The sequence below is a fragment of the Festucalex cinctus genome, chromosome 2 (genome assembly GCF_051991245.1).
Source record: "Festucalex cinctus isolate MCC-2025b chromosome 2, RoL_Fcin_1.0, whole genome shotgun sequence".
NCBI classification, from domain to species: domain Eukaryota; kingdom Metazoa; phylum Chordata; class Actinopteri; order Syngnathiformes; family Syngnathidae; genus Festucalex; species Festucalex cinctus.
The window spans coordinates 42,532,136-42,540,344 of NC_135412.1; positions in this window are offsets into that span (position 1 = coordinate 42,532,136).

Consider the following 8,209-nt stretch of genomic DNA (forward strand, 5'->3'; position numbering starts at 1 on the left):
CATATGTAACAGCCCAAGATGTAAAAAAACGTCTCTTGGTGCCCTGTGCTAAACCCAACAGGAAGTCCCCCAGGGGCCGGGCATCACATTTTGAGCTAAAAAAAACTCCTCTTTAACAAAGCATACCCGGCTGTACGTTTCACCTAGAGTTACCAAAATTTGTAGAGGTATATAACAGCCCTCGAGGTACAAAAAACTCTTTTTGAACCATATGCTAAACCTAACAGGACGTCCGCCATTTTGATTTACTTTGGAATGTGTTGCCATTTTTTTTGGCCATTTCATAGGGGTCATATTTTAACAAACTCCTCCTACAGAGTTTATCCGATCATCTTCAAACTTGGTGTGATTCATCTTAAGATGTTGAAAATGAAAAGTTATTGAAAGTTTTTTATTTCGTCACACACGCTGTTATCGTGGCATGCACTTTTTGCAAAGGAAAAAAATCCTTCTTAATGAAGCATTCCCAGTTGTACGAAGCAGCTAGAGCGACGAAAAATTGTAGACATATGTAACAGCCCAGGATGTACAAAAATGTCTCTTGGTGCCATGTGCTAAACGCAACAGGAAGTCCCCCAGGGGCCGGGCATCACATTTTGAGCTAAAAAACTCCTCTTTAACGAAGCATTCCCGGTTGTACTTTTCACCTAGCGCTATGATAATTTGCAGGCATACATAAGAGCCCACGATGTACAAAAAAGTCTCTTGGAACCATGTGCTAAACCAAACAGGAAGTCCGCCATTTTGATTTATGATGGGATTTGTTGCCATTTTTTGTGGCCTTTTTCAGGGGTCATATTTTAACGATCCCCTCCTACAAAATTTATCCGACACTCTTCAAACTTGGTATGTTTCATCTTAAGATGTTTAAGATGCAAAGTAATCGAAAGTTTTTTATTTTGTCACACGCTGTTGCCATAGCAATGCATTGGAATTGCACACCATATTTTGCGTTTTGATTAAACAGACAAAGCATTCCCGGTTGTACGTTTCACCTAAAGCTATGATAATTTGCAGGCAAACATAAGAGCTCAGATTGTACAAAAAATTCTCTTGGAGCCATATGCTAAACCAATCAGGAAGTCCACCATTTTGATTTACGTTGGGATTTGTAGCCATTTTTTGTGGCCTTTTTTAGGGGTCATATTTTAACGAACTCCTCCTACAAAATTTATCCGACTGTCTTTAAACTTGGTGTGCTTTATCTTAAGATGTTTAAGATGCAAAGTTATCGAAAGTTATTTATTTTGTCGCACGCCGTTGTCATGGCGATGCATTGTTTGCCAAGTAAAATGCTGCTTTTTTTTTTGGTCTAAACATGTGCAAAAACTCATGAAACTTTACACACACATCAGGCTTGTCATCAGCATTAATATTTTAGAGATTTCTTATTCAATTTGCAATAAATGGTTCAATAGCGCCCTCTAGACATTTTTATGAAGCTTTTGCAAATGTTTTGTGTTTTATGATTCAGCTAGATTTGTAAAAATTGGGATACCTATCAGCCTAAGACTTACAAAAAGGTTTCTAAAGCCATATGCTGAATCAAAAAGGAAGTCTGCCATTTTGATTTACTTTGGTATTTGTAGCCATTTTTTGGGGCCTTTTATAGGGGTCATATTTTCAACAGAACTTATCAGATCGTCTTCATTCTTTGGCGTGTTTCATCTTAAGATATTTAAGATGAAAAGTTATTGAATTTTTTTATTTTGTCACACGCCTTTGCTGTAGCCATGCATTGTTTGTGAAGAAAAATGCTTTTTTGAGAGTCTAAATATGGGTGAAAACTCACAAAACTTTGCACACACACCAGACCTGTCTGGAACATGAATATTTTATTTAGAGATTTGTTGTGCAATTTGTAATAAATGGCTCAATAGCGCCCTCTAGACATTTTTATGAAGTCTTTCCGATTATATGATTCAGCTAGATGTGTGAATATTGGCAGGCATGCCGAATATATTCAAAAAGTATTCTATATAGCCATGTGCCAATCCATTTTGATTTTATTTTGTTAATTGTGCATCGTTTTTGGCCTTTCCATGAAACTTTAAAAACACAAAGCATGGCAAAAACGTTTACAATTTAGATGGTTTCCTATTTGACAGTACCCCAACATGCTAGTACACCGACGTGCAAATACCCCAACGTGGCCCGGGTTGCGAGGGCCCTTTATAGCTGCTCGCAGCTCTAGTTAGGGCCCGAGCAGCGGCGGCGGCGGTGCCGCTGCGAGGCCCTATTGTTTTTGTAGGAATTCTTCTTATTAGGGCCCGAGCAGCGACCGCTGCGAGGTCCCTATTGTTCCTGAAGGAATTCTTATTATTATTCTTCTTCTTCTTTTTCTTTGTTATTATTCTTTTCCGCAAACAACCACATTTTTGAGGCACTAAACATGAACGAAAACTCACCAAACTTTACACGCAGATCGGGCCTGGCGAAAAATTTGATATTTTAAAGTCGCCATACATGATAACAGAAAAATGGCTCTGTAGCGCCACCTACATAGGTTAAACGGATCCCTGTCCCGCTACGATTGTCCGACGGCTATGAAAATTGTGTGGCACCTGTAGCACATCCCAATGAACAAAAACCTCTTTGAAGTGTGTACCCTAAAGTAGACAGAAAGTGAGGTATGAGTATTTAAATGTCCAATTTTTGCCAATTTTTGCACATTTACAGGGGTCATACTTTTGCCCGCTTCTCCTACACGGTTAACCCGATTGACTTCAAACTTGGGATGTACCATCTCAACACCTGGGACAACATCATTGTGAAAAATGAAAAGTTTTTGATATACTATATGACGGCGGCGGCGCATCAAATTTAGAGTTTAAAAATTCTTACTTAACGAAGCATTGCCGGTGGTACGTTTAATCTAGAGCTACGAAAATTGGTACACATATGTAACAGGCTATGACCTACAAAAAACTCTTTTTGAACCATATGCTAAACCTAACAGGAAGTCCACCATTTTGATTTATTTTGGAACGTGTTGCCATTTTTTTGGCCATTTCATTGGGGTCTTATTTTAACGAACTCCTCCTACAGTGTTTATCCGATCATCTTCAAACTTGGTGTGATTCATCTTAAGATGTTGAAGATGAAAAGTTATTGAAAGCTTTGTATTTCGTCGCACACTGTTGTCATGGCATGCACTGTTTTTAAAGGAAAAAAAATATCCTTAAAGAAGCATTCCCATTTGTACGAAGTAGCTAGAGCTACGAAAATTTGTAGACATATGTAACAGCCCAAGATGTACAAAAAAGTCTCTTGGTGCCCTGTGCTAAACCCAACAGGAAGTCCCCCAGGGGCCGGGCATCACATTTTGAGCTAAAAAAAATCCTCTTTAACAAAGCATACCCGGCTGTACGTTTCACCTAGAGTTACCAAAATTTGTAGAGGTATATAACAGCCCTCGAGGTACAAAAAACTCTTTTTGAACCATATGCTAAACCTAACAGGACGTCCGCCATTTTGATTTACTTTGGAATGTGTTGCCATTTTTTTTGGCCATTTCATAGGGGTCATATTTTAACAAACTCCTCCTACAGAGTTTATCCGATCATCTTCAAACTTGGTGTGATTCATCTTAAGATGTTGAAAATGAAAAGTTATTGAAAGTTTTTTATTTCGTCACACACGCTGTTATCGTGGCATGCACTTTTTGCAAAGGAAAAAAATCCTTCTTAATGAAGCATTCCCAGTTGTACGAAGCAGCTAGAGCGACGAAAAATTGTAGACATATGTAACAGTCCAGGATGTACAAAAAAGTCTCTTGGTGCCATGTGCTAAACCCAACAGGAAGTCTCCCAGGGGCCGGGCATCACATTTTGAGCTAAAAAACTCCTCTTTAACGAAGCATTCCCGGTTGTACGTTTCACCTTGCGCTATGATAATTTGCAGGCATACATAAGAGCCCATGATGTACAAAAAAGTCTCTTGGAACCATGTGCTAAACCAAACAGGAAGTCTGCCATTTTGATTTATGATGGGATTTGTTGCCATTTTTTGTGGCCTTTTTCAGGGGTCATATTTTAACGAACCCCTCCTACAAAATTTATCCGACTGTCTTCAAACTTGGTGTGTTTCATCTTAAGATGTTTAAGATGCAAAGTAATCGAAAGTTTTTTATTTTGTAACACGCTTTTGCCATAGCAATGCATTGTTTGTCAAGTGCTGCTTTTTTTTTTTATACACATGAAAACTCATGAAACTTTGCAAACACATCAGACTTGTCATGAACATGAATTTTCAGAGATTTATTGTGCAATTTGCAATAAATAGCGCCCTCTAGACATTTTTATGAAGCATTTCCGATTGTATGATTATGCTAGACCTACAAAAAAGTATTATGTAGCCATTTGCCAAACCAAAGAGGAAGTCCGCTATTTAGATTTTATTTTGGGAATTATACATAATTTTTGGCCTTTTTCATTAAACTTTGCACAGACAAGGCATGGAAAAAACTAACATTTTAAATGGTCCTTGTTCCATGTAACAGTTGTCAAGTGCTGCTTTTTTTTTTTTTTATACACATGAAAACTCATGAAACTTTGCAAACACATCAGACTTGTCATGAACATGAATTTTCAGAGATTTATTGTGCAATTTGCAATAAATAGCGCCCTCTAGACATTTTTATGAAGCATTTCCGATTGTATGATTATGCTAGACCTACAAAAAAGTATTATGTAGCCATTTGCCAAACCAAAGAGGAAGTCCGCTATTTTGATTTTATTTTGGGAATTATACATCATTTTTGGCCTTTTTCATTAAACTTTGCACAGACAAGGCATGGAAAAAACTAACATTTTAAATGGTCCTTGTTCCATGTAACAGTACCCCAACGTGCCAGTACCCTGACGTGCAAGTAACCCAACGTTGTGCTCAATAGCACCCTCTATGCATTTTTATGGAGCATTTCCAATTGTATGATTCAAGCGATACACAACTAAAGATGACTTGACCTAGATTTGTGAAAACTGGGAGGCATACCTATTAGCTTAAGACCTACAAAAAGTATTCTGTAGCCGTATGCTAAACCTAAAAGGAAGTCCGCCATTTTGAATTTATTTTGGGAATTGCGCACCATATTTTGCGTTTTGATTAAACTTTGCACACACAAGGCTTGTCAAAAACATTTTAGTTGGTCCTTGTCCTATTTGACAGTACCCCAACGTGCCAGTACCCCGACGTGCAAGTACCCCAACGTGGCCCGGGTTGCGAGGGCCCTTTATAGCTGCTCGCAGCTCTAGTTATTATTCTTTTTCTTCTCCGCAAACAATCGCATTTTTGAGACACTAAACGTGAACGAAAACTCACCAAACTTTACACGCACATCAGGCCTGGCGAAAAATTTGATATTTTAAAGTCGCCATACATGATAACAGAAAAATGGCTCCTTAGCGCCCCCTACATAGGTTAAACGGATCCCTGTCCTGCTACGATTGTCCGACGGCTATGAAAATTGTGTGGCACCTGTAGCACATCCCAATGAACAAAAACCTCTTTGAAGTGTGTACCCTAAAATAGACAGAAAGTGAGGTATGAGTATTTAAATGTCCAATTTTTGCCAATTTTTGCACATTTACAGGGGTCATACTTTTGCCCGCTTCTCCTACACGGTTAACCCGATTGACTTCAAACTTGGGATGTACCATCTCAACACCTGGGACAACATCATTGTGAAAAATGAAAAGTTTTTGATATACTATATGACGGCGGCGGCGCATCAAATTTAGAGTTTAAAAATTCTTACTTCACGAAGCATTGCCGGTTGTACGTTTAATCTAGAGCTACGAAAATTGGTACACATATGTAACAGGCTATGACCTACAAAAAACTCTTTTTGAACCATATGCTAAACCTAACAGGAAGTCCACCATTTTGATTTATTTTGGAACGTGTTGCCATTTTTTTGGCCATTTCATTGGGGTCTTATTTTAACGAACTCCTCCTACAGTGTTTATCCGATCATCTTCAAACTTGGTGTGATTCATCTTAAGATGTTGAAGATGAAAAGTTATTGAAAGCTTTTATTTCGTCGCACACTGTTGTCATGGCATGCACTGTTTTTAAAGGAAAAAAAATATCCTTAAAGAAGCATTCCCATTTGTACGAAGCAGCTAGAGCTACGAAAATTTGTAGACATATGTAACAGCCCAAGATGTACAAAAAAGTCTCTTGGTGCCCTGTGCTAAACCCAACAGGAAGTCCCCCAGGGGCCGGGCATCACATTTTGAGCTAAAAAACTCCTCTTTAACAAAGCATACCCGGCTGTACGTTTCACATAGTTACCAAAATTTGTAGAGGTATATAACAGCCCTCGAGGTACAAAAAACTCTTTTTGAACCATATGCTAAACCTAACAGGACGTCCGCCATTTTGATTTCCTTTGGAATGTGTTGCCATTTTTTTTGGCCATTTCATAGGGGTCATATTTTAACAAACTCCTCCTACAGAGTTTATCCGATCATCTTCAAACTTGGTGTGATTCATCTTAAGATGTTGAAAATGAAAAGTTATTGAAAGTTTTTTATTTCGTCACACGCTGTTGTCGTGGCATGCACTTTTTGCAAAGGAAAAAAAATCTTATTAATGAAGCATTCCCAGTTGTACGAAGCAGCTAGAGCGACGAAAAATTGTAGACATATGTAACAGTCCAGGATGTACAAAAAAGTCTCTTGGTGCCATGTGCTTAACCTAACAGGAAGTCCCCCAGGGGCCGGGCATCACATTTTGAGCTAAAAAACTCCTCTTTAACGAAGCATTCCCGGTTGTACGTTTCGCCTAGCGCTATGATAATTTGCAGGCATACATAAGAGCCCATGATGTACAAAAAAGTCTCTTGGAACCATGTGCTAAACCAAACAGGAAGTCTGCCATTTTGATTTATGATGGGGTTTGTTGCCATTTTTTGTGGCCTTTTTCAGGGGTCATATTTTAACGAACCCCTCCTACAAAATTTATCCGACTGTCTTCAAACTTGGTGTGTTTCATCTTAAGATGTTTAAGATGCAAAGTAATCGAAAGTTTTTTATTTTGTAACACGCTGTTGCCATAGCAATGCATTGTTTGTCAAGTGCTGCTTTTTTTTTTTTATACACATGAAAACTCATGAAACTTTGCAAACACATCAGACTTGTCATGAACATGAATTTTCAGAGATTTATTGTGCAATTTGCAATAAATAGCGCCCTCTAGACATTTTTATGAAGCATTTCCGATTGTATGATTATGCTAGACCTACAAAAAAGTATTATGTAGCCATTTGCCAAACCGAAGAGGAAGTCCGCTATTTTGATTTTATTTTGGGAATTATACATCATTTTTGGCCTTTTTCATTAAACTTTGCACAGACAAGGCATGGAAAAAACTAACATTTTAAATGGTCCTTATTCCATGTAACAGCTGTCAAGTGCTGCTTTTTTTTTTTTTATACACATGAAAACTCATGAAACTTTGCAAACACATCAGACTTGTCATGAACATGAATTGTCCGACGGCTATGAAAATTGTGTGGCACCTGTAGCACATCCCAATGAACAAAAACCTCTTTGAAGTGTGTACCCTAAAATAGACAGAAAGTGAGGTATGAGTATTTAAATGTCCATTTTTTGCCAATTTTTGCACATTTACAGGGGTCATACTTTTGCTTGCTTCTCCTACACGGTTAACCCGATTGACTTCAAACTTGGGATGTACCATCTCAACATCTGGGACAACATCATTATGAAAAATGAAACGTTTTTGATATACTATATGACGGCGGCGGCGCATCAAATTTAGAGTTTAAAAATTCTTACTTCACGAAGCATTGCCGGTTGTACGTTTAATCTAGAGCTACGAAAATTGGTACACATATGTAACAGGCTATGACCTACAAAAAACTCTTTTTGAACCATATGCTAAACCTAACAGGAAGTCCACCATTTTGATTTATTTTGGAACGTGTTGCCATTTTTTTGGCCATTTCATTGGGGTCTTATTTTAACGAACTCCTCCTACAGTGTTTATCCGATCATCTTCAAACTTGGTGTGATTCATCTTAAGATGTTGAAGATGAAAAGTTATTGAAAGCTTTGTATTTCGTCGCACGCTGTTGTCATGGCATGCACTGTTTTAAAGGAAAAAAAAAATCCTTAAAGAAGCATTCCCATTTGTACGAAGCAGCTAGAGCTACGAAAATTTGTAGACATATGTAACAGCC